This window comes from Macaca nemestrina, chromosome 8, assembly GCF_043159975.1.
Source record: "Macaca nemestrina isolate mMacNem1 chromosome 8, mMacNem.hap1, whole genome shotgun sequence".
Lineage (NCBI taxonomy): Eukaryota > Metazoa > Chordata > Mammalia > Primates > Cercopithecidae > Macaca > Macaca nemestrina.
Genome location: NC_092132.1, coordinates 139,105,612 through 139,123,294, shown reverse-complemented (window position 1 = coordinate 139,123,294; position 17,683 = coordinate 139,105,612). Strand labels below are relative to the sequence as shown.

At 36.7% G+C, this 17,683-nt stretch overlaps 1 long non-coding RNA gene across 1 annotated transcript in view; it reads left to right on the top strand.

Annotated features, from left to right (window-relative positions):
- LOC139355914 (uncharacterized) overlaps window positions 1–17,683 on the top strand; it is a 41,770-nt gene that overhangs the window by 18,263 nt on the left and 5,824 nt on the right. The window lies entirely within an intron of this gene.

The following is a 17,683-nucleotide window of genomic DNA, read 5'->3' as shown; positions in this document are numbered from 1 at the left end:
AAAAACCTGTCCCCATGATTCATTTACCTCTCACAACATGTGAGGATTGTAGGAGCTACAGTTCAAGATGAGATTTTGGTGGGCCAAAGCAAATCACCATCATTCCAGAAAGGGCCCTGTCCCTTACCCAGAAGGAAGGAATGCATGCTCAGAGAAGCCAGGAAGAATCTAGACAGACAGGCCTTGCTGCATTTCCTGACTTGGTCTGCTAGGCTTAGATCATACCCTTTTTGTCCAGTCATATTTCTAGATGTCTGTTTATGCTTTGTTGAACTTAAACATGAAAATGGACAATTTCCTCTGTATCTTTGGTTCTTCATTTTGAAGGCTCCCATGTACACATATTAAATAAATTTGTTTGCCTTTTCTCCAATTAACTTGCCTTCTGCAAGTTGATTTTGTGGCCAGCCTGCAGAGAGCCAAGGGGAGCTTACCCTTGGCCTCTGCAGTCCAAACTATAGAGGAACTTGGGTTCCGCATTCATTAAAAGAAAAAAAAAATGATATTGTTACTGTAGCTTACATTTAAAAACATGGTTTGTCCTATTGCATATTTTAATTCCTTGGCCTCAGGGTCCTTTTTAATTAGGAGGAAGAGGAAAGGTACTTAATTTTTTTTTTTTCAGCTATCTCTCATATATACAACTTTGATCCCTTTATAGTTCATGCCTTATCAAAATCCTCTTAAGAACTGTACAGTTGAAAGTGGAATATTAGCTAAAAGTCAGGTAGATAGTTAAGTGGAAAAATAAATGGGAAAGCATCTTTTCTTTGTATTTTTCAGATTCTAGCTAATTTCTATAATTAAAGAAAATCAGGAGTCTCTGCCTTTTTTGAGTTTTATCAATTCTTAAATGTTAATTAAAGGTCTTTTAAAGTCAAAAGAATCTATAAACATGTAAATCAGGATGATTTTGGAAACCTCCCATATCCTAATACAAAAATATGCTATGAGCACTAAGTATTGAGAACTTGATTGGTATTGGAAATTCAAGAAATAAAAGTCTTTGTACTGTTTAACAGTCTACTTGGGAAAAGAGAGAGAGAGATGTAAGGAAAAAATTATAGTTAAATAAAAAACATGCAAAAGGAACAAGAAGGAGTAATGGCCTCACCAAGAGGTACAGCCAGATGGAAAGGAGTGGAGTTGGGCACATTTAACTAGAGGAGGTAAAACTTGAACCAAAATAACAAAAGATGAGTCAAAGCTTGCTCTGAAGCCAGATGCAGTAGCTTGTGCCTGTAATCCCAGCACTTTGGGAGGCCAAGGCTGGTGGATCACTTGAGGCCAGGAGTTCAAGACCAGCCTGGTTAACATGGTAAAAACCCGTCTCTACTAAAAATACAAGAATTAGCTAGGTGTGGTGGTACGCCTATAATCACAGCTACTCAGGAACCTGAGGCAGGAGTATCTGCCTGAACCTGGGAGGCAGAGGTTGCAGTGAGCCGATTTCACGCCACTGCATTCCAGCCTGGGCGATGGGGTGGGACTCTGTCTAACAAAAACAAAAAACAAAAAAAAAAACAAAACTTGCTCTGGACAAATTATGGGTAATAAAAATTTTTGCTAGATGGGATGTTTTATTAACTGACGTGAAGGACTTTATGGAGAACAAGAGAAATGAATAATTGACAAGATTTCAGGGAGGGAGAAAGGGCATTGGATTTAGAGAGAGTGTAGATAAATGTCTAGGTTCACAAGCAAAACTTTGAGGTAGTTTAGGAACCTGAAGCTTCCTTTTTAAGTGGAATAGGAAAAAAAAGTAGGCATTAATAAAGACAATAAAAACCAAAGTATATTTAGCTTACTCTGCTATTCACTGTATCAAGAGCTTTTAATATATTACCTTAATTCTTCCATGTAGAGTTGGCATTGTTACTGTCACCAGTTTGCCAAATAGGAATTTGAAAATTTGGGAAGTTATGTAACTGTCTCAGGTTCCAGAATTTGTGCCTGGTAGAGTTGTAATTCAAGATAAGATCATCAGCTCAGAATGACAGGGAAGTGTTGAAGCGTGTGAATGAACTGCTTTGGGGAATGGGAGAAGAAGCTGAGGGGGACAGAGAAAAAGAATAGTTGAAGAACAGTATGGGCCCAGGTAAGGATGCAATCCTTTCCTCTGCTAAGAATCCACATTCTTTTCCAATGACAGAGTACAGAAGAGCAAATATTGGAGAATCGAAGATGATAGTCTTTTCTCCTTTCTTAATGCTTTTGCCAATAAATAAGCCACAACCCTCTAAGTTAGCTTCCTTTTATTTTTTGACTGAATACCACGTGAAATTCAAAATCATAATAAAGGCCAGGAGCGATGGCTCACGTCTGTAATCCCAGCACTTTGGGAGGCCGAGGTGGGCAAATTGCTTGAGGTCAGGAGTTTGAAACCAGCCTGACCAACATGGTGAAACTCCATCTCTACTAAAATACAAAAATTAGCCAAGTGTAGTAGTGGGCACCTGTAATCCCAGTTACTTGGGAGGCTGAGGCAAGAGAATCACTTGAACCCCAGAGGCGGAGGTTGCAGTGAGCTGAGATTGTGCCACTGCACTCAAACCTGGGAGACAGAGTAAGATTCCATCTCAAAAAAGAAAATAAATAAAAAAATAATAAAAATTAATCCAATGTTTCTGTGCTTTTTTTTTTTTTTTTTTAAGAGCGTGACAAATTTGTAGTCTTAACTGTAGCTTTGTACTTCTTAATACTTTGGACTTTACCTATTCATCTCTAAACGCAGATTATTTTGAAGCTCATATTCCATCCCTATCCATTAAGTGGCCTAATATAATAATCTGTAAGTGAGATGATGTGAATCTATGAGGAGACTATTTTCTTGCATATTAGTTGACCAAAATATGTATTTTCAAAATTTTAGGCCGGGCACGGTGGCTCATGTCTGTATTCCCAGCACTTTGGGAGGCTGAGGCGGGTGGATCATGAGGTCAGGAGATCAAGACCATCCTGGCTAACATGGTGAAACTCCGTCTCTACTAAAAAATACAAAAAATTAGCCAGGCGTGGTAGCGGGCGCCTGTAGTCTCAACTACTCTGGAGGCTGAGGCAGGAGAATGGCGTGAACCCAGGAGGCGGAGCTTGCAGTGAGCCAAGATCACGCCACTGCACTCCAGCCTGGGTGATAGAGCAAGACTCCATCTCAAAAAAAAAAAAAAAAAAAAAAAAAAAATTTATTTCCTTAATTACCTAATACTAGGAGAATCCAGAAAGCTTTGGTTGGCCTAGGCAGGAGGATTGCTTGAGGCCAAGAGTTTGAGAACAGCCTGAGCCACATAGCAAGACCTCCTCTTTACAAAAAATAAAAATAAAATAGCCAGACATGGAGGTGCACAACTGTAGTCCTCGCTCTTTGGGAGGCTGAGGGGGAATGATTGCTTGAGCCCAATAGTTCAAAGTTATAGTGAGCTATGATGGCATCACTGAAGAAAGATCTAAAATCAATGCCTTTAGGTGAATACATTTGCAAATCTAGAAAATGAAGTGCAAATTAAAGCCAAAAGGAGAAAAATATATACAATAAAGATGAAAGTTGGAACCAATGCAATAGAAAACCTAAAAGAAGAGAAAAAGAAAAGAATTGAAACCAGAAGCAGTTCTTCATGAGATCAATAAAATTGATAAAGTTCTAAAAAGACTGCTCAGGGAAAGAAGAGAGGGTGCAATTACCAATATCAGAAATGAGAACAATGACATCACTACAGAAATTACAGATACTAAAGTGATAATGAGGAAATATCATATGTAAATGTATGCAACAAGTTCACAACTTATGTGAAATATACAGATACTTAAGAGATAACTACAAAAGCTCACTTAGGAAGAATCAGATAACCTATAACACTATATATACTTTTCAAAAAATCAATTTGTAGTTAAAAGCCTTCCCACACAGAAAACTCCAGGCCCAGATGGCTCTCTTGGTAAATTTGATCAAACATTTGAGGAGGAGATGACACTGATTTTACACAAACTGTTCCTGAAAATTTAAGAGGAGGGAATGCTTTCTAATCTATTCCATGAAGTCAGTGTTACTCTCATTACAAAACCAAGATAATATTTTACAAAAACAAAAAGACAAATATCCCTCGACTATGGACAGAAACATTTGAAACAAAATGTTAGCAAATTTAACAATGTATGGAATCGCTATAAAATTGGCAGAGAGCTCGTGTGTAGAATGCAAGATTTGTTTAATAGTTGAAAAATCAATGAATGCTATTTACCTTATTAGCAAACTAAAAAGGAAAACCATTTAATCATTTCCATAGAAGCAGAAAAATATTTTGAAAAATACATGATCCATTGTGGATAAAACATTTGGCAAGCTAGGAATAGAAGATAACTTCCTCCACCTGATAAAGAACACCCCCTAAAAAACAAAATCCAAAACTTACAACCCAAAACAGCAAACTTAATGGTGAAAACATGAATGCTTTCTCCTGTAAATTCAAATACAGGACAAGAATGTTCACTCTTACCACTTCTATTCAATATAGTGCTGGAATGAATTTCTGTCTAGTAGAAGGAGGGAGGAAGGGAGGGAGGTGAGGAAAGGAAATTCAGATTGGAATAGAAGAAACAGAAAGCAACTAGTTCTGGTAAGTGATATGATGATTATATAAATAGAAAATGCAATGGAGTATACGAAATAGTTACTAGAATTATGTGAATTTAGCAAGTTCGAAGAAACCAAAGTCAATATACAAAAATGGATTGTGTTTCTATATATTAGCAATGAACAGTCAGAAACAGAAATTTTAAAAACAAGGCCACCAATTATAATAGCAAAAATATTAAATACAGATAAAGTTGATAAAAGGTATATAAGAAAGGGCTGGGTGCGGTGACTTATGCCTGTAATTCCAGCACTTTGAGTGGCCAAGGTGGGTGGATTGCTTGAGGTCAAGAGTTCTAGACCAGCCTGGCCAACATGGTGAAACCCTGACTCTAATAAAAATACAAAAATTAGCTGGGTGTGGTGGCAGGTACCTGTAATCCCAGCTACTTAGGAGGAATTGCTTGAACCTGGGAGGTGGAGGTTGCAGTGAGCCAAGATCACGCCACTGCAGTCCAGCCTGGGCGATAGAGCAAGCCTGTCTCAAAAAAAAAAAAAAAAGAAAAATGTGTAAGAGAGACATGTTCTCTGAAAACTACAAGACAGTACTAAGAGAAATTAAAGAAGAACTAAATGAATGGCGATATATACTGCGTCCATGGATCAGTAGAGTCAATATTACAAAGATATCAATTGATCCTAAATTTATCTGTAGATTGAATACAATCCCCATCAAAGTTCCAGTAAACATGTTTAGAAATTGACCAGCTGATTCTAAAGTTCATATGAAAATGCAAAGAACCTAGAAGATCCAGAACACTTTTGAAAAAGAGGAACAATGTTGGAAGACTTGCTCTACATAATTTCAAAACTTACCATAAAGCTACAGTAATTGAAACTGCATGATATTTATAAAAAGATAGAAAATAGATGAATGAAACAGGAGAGAGATACTCTGGATATTTATATGAAGGTGTTTTTTTTTAGATGAGATTAACATTAAATTGGTGGACTTTGAGGAAAGCAAGTTGCTCTCCATAATGAGGGTGGGCCTTGACCAATCCATTGAAGGTTTTAACAGAAGAAAAACCGACCTCCTCTGAACAAGAAGGAATTTTGCTAGCTCACTGCCTTTGGGCCAGAACTGCTACTCTTCACTGAGTCTCCCGTCTGCCAATCTACTTCTTCAGATTTTGGACTGCCCAACCCTCCACAATCATGTGAATTAATTCTTTAAAAATAAACCTCTGTCTGGCTGGGCACAGTGGCTCATACCTGTAATCCCAGCACTTTGGGAGGCCAACGTGGGCAGATCACTTGAGATCAGGAGTTTGAGACCAGCCTGGGCAACATGGTGAAACCCCATCTCTACTAAAAATACAAAAATTAGCTGGGTGTGGTTGTACACGCCTGTAATTGCAGCTACTCGGGAGGCTGAGGCAGGAGAGTCACTTGAACCCAGGAGGTAGAGGTTGCAGTGAGCCAAGATTGCACCACTGCACTACAGCCTGGGCAACACAGCAAGACTCTGTCTCAATCAATCAATCAGTCTCATACTCTCTTGCGGTGTGTGTGTGTACGTGTGTGTATAAGTGTATATATACACACAATTCTCTCTTGCTGTGTATATATATATAATCATATATATGTATCTATATATGTATATATGTGTATATACATATATGATTCTTTTTCTCTGGAAAATTGTCACTCATACATAAGTCAAAATTTTTTTTTTCCCAGATTGCATGCTGTAAGTTTAACCCCATATATTCAAGAAGTTAGGAATTACAATTATAACATTACTAAAATTATTACTCGAAAAATTAATCTAGTCACTTAAATAGTAAATGAAAATAAGGAACTCACAAATGAGTGTGACATAATATATAAAAAATGGATTATGATAAATATCTCTAAAACAGGGATTAAAGCTAACCAACTTGGTAGCTACAAATATAGTATAATTGTAGTAATTCATAAAAGAAACTACACAGTAGATGAGCAACTTGATTATAGTAATGGGTAAAAAAAAAAAAAACTCAGAAAAAAATAATTTTTTAAATGACCATTAATGAGGAGATGGAAGTTGCTGGTTGGAAGTAAATTTTTCATTTTATCTTTCCTAGGGATATTTGCTGGATATAAATTGAGAACTGCAGACTATAATTTAAAAACATGAAGGCAAAATCTAATCTAATACAAGATTATATTCAAAGTTTTCAGGAACTGCTTGTAAAACTGAGTCAAGAGGCAAAGAAAAAATATAACCAAACTTAGGTCATTTTTAGACTCAAGAATGTAACTGATAATCTTGATGCTGTCTTAGTGACATTAGATTTAATGGTGGTCAAGTGCCTTGTTTTAGAAAAACATTTTCGATAAATGAGTTACAGTCGTTCTGGGTAAAGTGTGGTGTGTCCCTGGGTCTGCACACATTTTCTCTTCCACTCATAAGCAGCAGGTTGGCTCTGGGGACAGAGGAGGCATCTCAGGTATGTAACAAAACTCATAGGAGCCAACTACACGTGCATCTCACCAGAGCCAATGAGCAAGCTCTTTCTCTTTTCAATCTGCCTTTTACTTGCTCCCAACTTTTCCCACCTTGTCTCTTCTCCATCTCCTTTGATGCCTCAGCTTCTCTTCCTCTCTCTTCTTCCTCTTTCCACCTTTGTGCTCTCAGCTCCCTTCCCCTTCTCCTTTACATGCGGTAAAGCTCCTCTTATGGCCTAGAGGAACATAACCAGTACTTTTCATCCCAGCAGGGTCATGCTCCATTCTATGTGCCACCACGTCCCAAATATGCGTTAACAAAGAGAGGTGTTTTCTGTTGGTGTAAAGTCTAGTTGGATTTAATGTCATGTCATTTAGATGTTTTACATTATGTAGCATTACTTAAGGGAGTGTTTTGTTCTAGTAATTATGTAGATACTCAGATCTGGTTGGTTTGTGTGTATTATGAGTGAATGATGAAAGTATCAGGTGTAAGCTGACAAAACAGATGTTTTATTTCAAAATAGAACTTAGATTTGTGGTAGTAATTTATTTTTACATTTTAGATATCTTTTCATAACATTGTGCAAAGAATGAAGTTGAGCAAGAAAATAACAGGGATACAGAAACTTGCTCATCATTACAAAGCATATAAAATACAATATATTTCTTTGGATGCTGTAATACTTTAAAATATTTGAAGCATAAAAACCAAAAGTAGAAGGTTGTGAAATCTGAACTGTAGACTCACCTTACAGTCACGCTGAAAGTGGAACTCCATTTCTTCACAATGCAGAGCTTCATGCCTCGTGCATATTCTAGATATGTAATTGCAACGTTTTATTTTGGTTTGCTTTGGCTTTTGATATGGTATAGCCTACTACATTTGGAGTTTATGAAACTATCTTTACAATTATGTTTTAGTGTTAGTATTTTTTAATATTCACTTATTTATTTTATGAAGAGATGTCAAAGTAATCACATAAGATGGTGCTCATGAGCCCTTTGGAATTGGGCTCTGGCATCAGGTGGACCTGGGTTCAGAATTATGACTCAGCCAGTCGCTAGGTTGATTGATTTCAACTCTGTCAGCCTCAGATTCCTAATCAATAAAATGGGTATAATAAAAACTATGTTTCATAGTTGTGGTTAAGACTGGAAGAAAATATACAAATACTCTAGGTTCAATGCCTGACATATAGTGAATACTCCATAAATGATAATGTTGTTTAATTTTGTTTGGAGAATCTATCAATACATGGTTTGTTTTGTTTTTTTTTTTCTGGATTCTCAGTTCTTTTCCATTGATGGAAAAGAATTGGCTGTCTTTAAGCCAAGACCACACTGTCTTAATTTTGTGAAAAGTTGAAATCAGAAAATTGGAGTCTTCTGACTCTCCTTTTTCAAGGTTGTTTTGGCTGATTGGGGGATGAATTTTGGGATAAGTTTGTCGATTTCTACTTTGATGTTTTTCCAAGGACAACTAAAAAAATGAACATCTAGCTCTGTCCGCTGCCAATATTCAGTGAGACAACAATATTACCAAAGTGAAATATACTTAGAGTTTTTACTAACATGGTCCACTGAAGAATGAAGACAAGAATATTAAATGATGAACTTACAGAAGACTCCCTGAAAATCTAACTGTGCATTTTACTCACATTTTTCTCCTTTGTTCATAGTAGGAACAGTCATTCAGCATCTTTCTGACTCTAACAAATGACTGACTGTAGCAAATTTTCCTTGGTTCATTAATAGGTATAGATTAGAAACCAGATTTGAAGACTCTCAAATTAATACCAGCCTAGAGCCAACTGTCAGCGAAGTTTTTATTCTGATAGAAACATTTATACAGTATATTGTATAATGTAAAAATAATATATATATGCATATTTCTTGAGATGGAGTCTCACTCTGTCACCCAGCCTGGAGTGCAGTTGTGCAATCTCGGCCCACTGCAACCTCTGCCTCCCAGGTTCAGGTAACTCTCCTGCCTCAACTTCCCGAGTAGCTGGGCCTAAGGCTCCCACCACCACGCCCGGCTAATTTTTTTTTTACATTTTTGGTAGAAATGGAGTTTCACCATATTGGCCAGGCTGGTCTCGAACTCCTGACCTTGTGATCCACCCACCTTGGCCTCCCAAAGTGCTGGGATTACAGGCGTGAGCCACCATGCCCAGCCCAAAAATTATATTCTGTAAAAATTGTTTACTATGTCCTTAGCATTTTCCCCAAATTTTCTATTGTGTGAAATTATCTTAAACAAGTTTTAGAGGACTTCAGAAGAATGTATAAAGAGGTAAGATTAGTCTAGATTTTTATAGTTACTCATTGTTAAAGACTTCCATGGTTGAGTCAACCGAATTTGACTCACCCTCATCTATTATATCAGAGATACTTCACTGATCTTAGAATTGACATATCTTATATTCTGTCCTTGATATATTCAACATGTAGTTAGTATTAAAACAATTACAGAGGAATGCATTGACAATCAGTATACAGAATTTGTGGTTTATTTCAACTTTTTAAAGCAAGTTATTTAAATGTTCTCATTTACCTTAATCACTGATAATTTCATTTTAAGTACTAGCTGGATTCTTACAGACCACTTCTCACTTAGATTACTTCAGGGCGTTATTCAATTGCAAAGCATTACACTTGGGCTGTCTGTATTTCTCTTGATATATACATAGGTTCTTGATGCTATGGCAGGTGGTATTTTTCCCCCAGAAAATGGTTTGAGTTTCCTTTACCGTTCAGATTACTCTTCTTAATTAGAGTAGGTGGGTTTATAAATTGGAGCTGAAAGCATTTGGCTCCTCCTTGAAGTGCTTGTTTTGCCATTCTTTACTTGAAATGTTCTCTCTCACATTTGCACTACTATTAACCAGAGGGCAAAAATCTTTCCCTTTTGGCAGGCCATGTTTAGACAAATTAATCCTATGAAATATGAAAGGTCATTCACTAATGTTTGTTGAATTAATCCTATGAAATATAAAAGGTCATTCCCGTAATGTTTGTTTAAGAATAAAAAAGATGAGTAATAGATATTCAAACAAAATATAAAAATGGGGACTATCGGTTACAAAGATTACATTTCCAAATAAGTCTATGATTTTCACAGTAGTACAAATATTAGAATGTTCATCTTATTTAAGTATCATTTTAAGGAGTGAGATTAATAATTTCATGCTCTTGAAATTAGTTGAATCAAATACTGTATAAAAATTTTAATTAAATTTGATAGAATTTTAGAAATAATAAGTTCCTTAGAGATCATCCAGTTCACGGTACCAGGGCTTAGATCCTTTTCTTCCCTTATACCCATGGCTGACGTCACTAACCAATAGCTGCATTTTCATTGGGAGCTTGGCAAAGTTTCTGAACAAAGAACTCCAGGGATTCTCTACCAATAGCTAAGTTGTCACTTGAGATTACACCAATTTGCCATAATTTATCTTGATCCAGTTTTTAAAAATTTTTATAGATGGAGAAACTGAAGAACAAATAATTGATGTGTGTAATGTTGTAAAACGTTACTTCCATAGCTAAAATGAAAACTCAAGTCTCCTTTCTAGCAGTGCTCTATTCATACCTCATCACACTGAATTACACCCCTATCTTTGCTATTTTATTGCCAATCCCAATTACACACACAGACTTACAAAGTCAGACAAGGAACATGGATACATTTACCTACATCTGTGCACCTGCTAGGGAGAAGGTAAGTAATAACTGAAAATCTACTTGTGAGAGCTTCCTAATATTTAGCATGAGGCAAAAAAAAAAAAAAAAAGTGCACAACATTCACACTTAAGGTTTACACAGCTGTTGGATGAGTGTACTTCCTGGAAAAATTACCAAATTAAAGAATGTATACCTCAAAAGGAGACTTTTCTTGTATTTCAAGTTACACTGCGCACAAAACAATTGCTAATCATCAGCTGTATTATATAAATAGTTTGCTTCAATTGTATATTTCTGGGCGTCATGCTTTTTCAATTTCTTTACCTAAGAAATTTGCAAGTTTCTACCAGTGTTATCATACATAATGAATACGTGTTTTTAAATTTATTATCACTTTTTGTTCTAATATAATTCGCATACCATAAAATTTCCCTTTTAAATTGTACAATTCAGTGGGTTTTACTATGTTCCTAAAGCTTTGGTACTATCACAACTATTTACATTTGAAAACATCCTTACAACCCTCAAAAACAAAAAAACCATACATATTAGCACCTGTTCCTAATTCACCGTTCCCCTTTTTGCCAACCTCTGGTAACCACTGTGCCACTTTCAGTCTCTGTATATTTACTTCGTCTGTAGATTTCATATAAATCTACATAATACCATATGGGCTTTTGTACCTGGCTTCTTTCATTTAGCACAGTGTTTGGGCTTATCTCTTGAAATCCTCCTTTCTAGTTTTATGATCTGCTTAGTGCTTTTTTGTTGTATTACCTTTTATCATGTAAAATATAGTATTTTTTCATCAAAATACCATATGTTTTTAATTTGCTGGCTCTTTTATTTGCTAAAATCTCAAATTATACATGTTACAGTTTTATTTGTATCGTGTGTGATATTGGGAAAAAAGTTGAATATTAAATGGAAAATAGAAAAATAGTAGGAAAAATAGGAAATGTTATCAAGGCCTTCTCAAATCTGTATTTCTTCTCTGTATTAAAGGAACTATATATGAAATATTATATTTATTAAAACAGAAAAGTGTTTAACTAGTTGGGTTGGATTAGTATATCAAGTCACTTCTCCTTATGAAAATAGAATCTCAGCTTTTAAAATATTTATATCCTTTCCTTTTTTTCCATAGGATTATAGACATTAAATGAACTGCATATTTGTAGGAATGGTTACCAGTCTTAGCAGCAAATTTGAACTTTCAGTGAAAAACATAGGGTTAAAGCTGCTTAATGTCATTAATGATTTATGTAGGGGTAAATGTAGTATGTACTTAAAGGAGTATTTAATGTTAGCACTGTTAATAATCCCTCTTCTTTTTATAGAATTAAACATAAATTGTATGCTCAAATTTCCATCTAAATATAAAAATATTCCATTTAAAAATAAAAGTGGAATCAATCTAAATTATACTGTTCTTTCTTCTCTATTTGGAAATGTTCATTGAACTTTGCCCATGATTCTACAAGTCTAACCTAAAATCAAATCAGTATATTAAATCTCTGTATGCAAATAAAACATGAAATAACATCTGCTTATATAACAAAACATTATGACAACAGTGTTGTGTGGTCCTGGATTTTGGCTCATTGATTTGGCTTCCTGCTCATTCTGATATACACATCTGCTGACATTAAGCTTTATTACTTATTTTTTAATTAAATTGTTGAAGCATGATGGAGAAGTCATGATTTCGAGAATAATGATCATGTTATATTCTCTTATTTGGCTAATTTTAGGATAGTTTTAAAAATTTTTTAGAGATAAAATCCTAATTGAAACTTATTAAAGTTGTAAAGACATTTATATCTTTTTGTATTAATCCCAGAAGTGTATTTCATATAATCAGCATTTTTTACAGTTTTTATTTGTTCAAGCTATGTAGGCTTTCAACTAAGCTTATTACTCTTAAATTACAGTAACTTTTAGCTGTAATAGATTTAAGTCAGGGGTCCCCAGTCCCTGAGCCACATACCAGTCCCAGTCCATGGCTTATTAGGAACCAGGCCACACAGCGGGAGATGAGTAACAAGCCAGCATTACGGCCTGGGCTCTGCCTCACAGCTTCTCATAGGAGCAGGAACCCTATTGTGAACTGTGCACCTGAGGGATCTAGGTTGTGCACTCCTTATGAGAATCTAATGCCTGATGATCTGAGGTAGAACAGTTTTATCTTGAAGCCATCCTTCTGCATCCTCACCATCCATGGGAAAATTGTCTTCCATGGAACCAGTCCCATGGTGCCAAAAAGCACTGGATTAAGTGGACCACTGGATTAAATAATTATATAATTATAGAAAGGTATATATTTACTATCAAAGGCAAGTGGATGCCTGTTCTATGTTAAAATACTTATATGCATGAAAATTCTTGAGCTTAATGAGTGGGCTATTCATATGGAATAATAGTCTTGCCATATTGTCATAGATACTATAATTCTCAGTATATCTGGATGGAGAGATTGGAGGGTCCCATGGATAGAAGAATTAACAATGTCTTTGCTCACTGTCGGCTCTTAAAAACTACTGCTTCACTGATACTGTCCTTGGAGCCCCCCAGTGTATACCTAATAAGATTCAGACTCTGAGATTTTATTCTTCCAATTCCCCTTTGATCCTGCTATCCTTTCCTGTCCTAATTGTTCTGTAGTCACACAATTTCTTTGTCACCCAAATTCAATAAGCACCCCTTTTCTGAAAGGCGTTATGAAACACTGAGAAAGAGGAAAAAAGAGTGAGACATGGTCTCCGTCAATAGGGATTCCTGATTTTGTAAGGATCTAGATATGTTTAAATATCTTTAACATCATGAAGACAAATGAATGCTACCATACAATTGGATTTTCCTTCCAGTTGTGCTACTTAATGAGATTGTAACCTTGAGTAAGATATCCAGCCTCTGAAAGCCTTCATCTCTTCATTTGTAAATGGGATAATTTATTATGCAAACAACTTAGTCCAGGGCTTGATACAATTCTACAAATTGTTGGCCATGGTTAGCTTCTGTTATTTAAATGGCATTTATCTATATTTCTGTGAAATCAAAAAAGTTGTATAACATGCCTTGAAACATTCCTGCTTCCGTGTTATATTAAACTTCTGCATTGTATGATAACCAAAATTTGTATTGAATGTACCTGGAAATATAGAAACATATAAATGATAGAGGAGATTTATCGGTTTATCTCCTATGGAGATAGATAAAGGAGACAGATACTATGGAGGAGATACAGGTTTAACTCCTCCATAGTTTTCCTCATGCATTCATATTTCTCTCTACCTATGCAATTCCAACCTGCACCTTGTTTTTGCCTTTACCCACAAGAAATTTCCTACAAACACCATGAAGTATTCAACAAACATACAGTAAGGTTTTTCTGTGTTCTAGTTCTAGGGGTTGCAGAAATGAATAAATTGAAGTTCCTGTCCTTATAGTCTCATTGGGAGAAAATAAAAGTAAACTACTCTTAACAACGAAATGACAAAACTGACAGCCGAAGCAGAGCCTGAAACAAAGGCTATGTACAGTTATTTTACTTGGGAATTGTTATAAGAAAAGCTTGGAAGTGTACCACTCCCTCACCAAACTGGGAAAGTGCCAAGGGACCAGATTGAGTCCGGCTTGACGAGTAGATGAGTTTATTAAGACTTACATACAGGGCACTCCTGGATGGCAGCAGGACAGTGCTAGAGATCCATGCCACCTCTCATTTCTAAGCTAATTTTAAGCTAATTTTCTGGCTCTTTGCCTATGGTATATGTATAATGGAACTGTTTTCCTTGGTGTGTTTCCAGATAGCCTCTGGGACGCTTGGGTTCTTAGCCATGCTTGCTCCTCGGCTGGGTACCATGGTTTTGGCTTACCACTGGCCTTCAGGGTTCATGCGGTGACAGTACACCCTTAACTAACCTGGTAGGGGACCTGTCACACTACCAGAGTGATTATAGGGAAGGAGTGAGGGGCAACAGGAATGAAACAGAGAAAAGGGAAATCCTTTACAAGGATGGCTGTAAATCTGCAATCAACCGGCCATAATAGCAGTTTCATTCAGTTGGCCTCAACTATTGGAGACTGGCACATGATCCATCCAGGATGTCCAATCTTTTGCCTTCCCTGTACCACATTGAAAGAATTCTCTTGAGCCACACAAAGTACACTAACACAATGATAGCTAATTAGCCAAAAAAAAAAAAAAAAGGTCCATGCATAAATCTCATTATGTTTTAAGAAAGTTTACGAATTTATGTTGCGCTGCATTCAAAATTGATGCAGCCCGCAAGTCACTGGTTAAACAAGCTTGCGTTAGGACTTCTGATGCACTTTATGAAATGTGTCTCAGAACTGACACCTCCATTTGGCCATTGACTCCTCTTTCTTATTGGTCCTTTTAACTATTGGTCAAGGGTAGACCCAAGGTCTTAACTGCTCTGCTCTTTAAGGTTGTACATGGTAGAGTGAGTAGCAATTAGGTTCGTGCAAAAGTTACTGTGGTTTTTGCAATTAAAGTAATGGCAAAAACCGCAATTACTTTTGCACCAATCAAATAGCTGATCTTCTAGGTAACTCAAGCTACTGGGATTAGAAATTAGAAGCGTGTTACAATATTCCAACCTCCCTTGCTTCTGATTCTTTCCTCAGTACTATGGTAAGGCATTTCTGAAGTCTTCACCTCATTTACAGTGGACTGTTGTTGTGTCCAAGCTTCAAGGAATCAGGTATTTTTACCAAGCTGTTCCACCACAAGTCGTGGGTAAGTGCTAGTAAGTCCCCCTTTTTTCCCCCCTTTGAGACAGTCTTGCTCTATTGCCCATGCTGGAGTGCAGTGGTGCTATCTTGGCTCACTGCAACCTCTGCCTCCCGGGTTCAAGCAATTCTTGTGCCTAAGCCTCCCAAGTAGCTGGAATTACAGGCCTACGCCAGCACACCCATCTAAATTTTGTATTTTTTGTAGAGACAGGGTTTCGCCATGTTGGCCAGGTTGGTCTTGAACTCCTGAACTCAGGTGATCCATCCACCTTGGCCTCCCAAAGTGTTGAGATTACAGGTGTGAGCCACCATGCCCAGCCTATTCAGCCTTTTTTTTTTTTCTCACCTTGAGACAGTAGTCACGATCCACTCCACATGTGTTCCACTGGCCAGATTGAGAATACTTTGGTGGGTAAGCTATTCCTCCCAAAGGAGGGGCTGTTTCCGTACTCCATCTCTATAGAAATCCAATCCAGGATACAGGATTGGATGCAGTGAGGAGGAAGAGCATCATGTTTTGAAGCTCTGGCTTCACTCAGGGCTTTTGTGACATCTCTAGGCAAAAGGAAGCTCCTTTTTTCTAGTGAGGAATTTACCTCTGACAGACTCAAGAATTCTGATGATATAAATTCTCAAGCTTGTCCACACAGATGCGCTGTGTCAGTGCTTAAATGCAGATGGTTTATTTAAGAAGTGATTTCAGGGAGCAGAGAGAGGGGCAGTGAGAGTAAAAAGGGAGAAGTTAAAATCACTGCAAAGATGCATCGTTAAGTAATCTATCACAGGAGACTGATGCTCAATCCTGTAAGACTCCTGGAACTCAGAGAAGGTTCCAGGTACCTTTTCCAGGCTGTTCTATCACAAGTCGTGGGTAAGTGCTACTAAGTCAATAAAGCATCTGCCAGCATGATGACATAGGAAAGTTTCTTTCCATTTGTTCTCCTCTCCTAATGGTCAACGGTTATACGATGGCATTAATCCACTGCACCAGTGAGTGAGATCGTTTGAGTTGAGGTATTGCCCAATGCACCTGTGTAAAGCCTGAAGGAAGTGGTCACCAAAAAGATGGCTGAAGAAAGGCAGGGGAGTGAGGGTGTAAGATGAGAAGTGGCACACAGGGATCTCTGAGAGTGCTATAATGGAGGTATATACTCAGATTACCATTTCCCACTATGTGATATATATTTTGCAGTATCCTTTGTGTTTTTACTTTCTCCTTATGTGGTTTTCATAGGAGTTTCATTTGTCTTCCAAAAATACGCAACCTCTTTGAGGACCAACACTATTTATTCTGCTTATTTCAAATTCTAAGATCACCCATCAGTGTATTCTGTTTTCTAATAGTATAGCATGTTAAATTTAACTTTTGGTTAAATAATAAATGCCTTACCAACTTTCCAAATATTTCACTTCCCAAATAATTGGCTTAAAAATCCTTAAAAAAATATATATAGTTGTTAGAAGAGGAAATGAGATAAATTAGAAAGTAAAAATAGAGGCAGGGCACGGAGGCTCAAGCCTATAATCCCAGCACTTTCAAAGGCTGAGGCGGGTGGATCATAAGGTAAAGAGATTGAAATCATCCTCGCCAATATGGTGAAACCCTTGTCTCTACTAACAATACAAAAATTAGCTGGGCGTGGTGGCGCACACCTGTGGTCCCATCTACTTGGGAGGCTGAGGCAAGAGAATTGCTTGAACCCAGAAGGTGAAGGTTTCAGTGAGCTGAGATTGCGCTACAGCACTCCAGCCTGGCAACAGAGAGAAACTCCATCTCAAAACAAAGAAAAATCAGAATTTGTTTGGTTTGCATTTGATTTAGATGCTTTTTTTAATACTAAACCAGCGCACAATCCTAATACTGTTTTCTTTGCATAGGTTAACTGCTGTGATCATACTGCATACTTTGTTTTGAATTCTTAAAAATACAAATATTAAATAGGAGTTAATTTGCAGTTTTTAAAAGTAATAGGTCTATTTACACAATATATTTCAATAAATCTACAAACCAACCCACCATAATAGCAGTGAATAATTTGGGATAATTCATAGACTTAATTTTCACTTACCATGTCTAATGGAAAGGAGTTGTGCTATAAATAATTCCTGTATTCATTTACCTTTGAGTTTGGAATAGTGTGAACTTATAACAATAATAATGTCTTACATTTC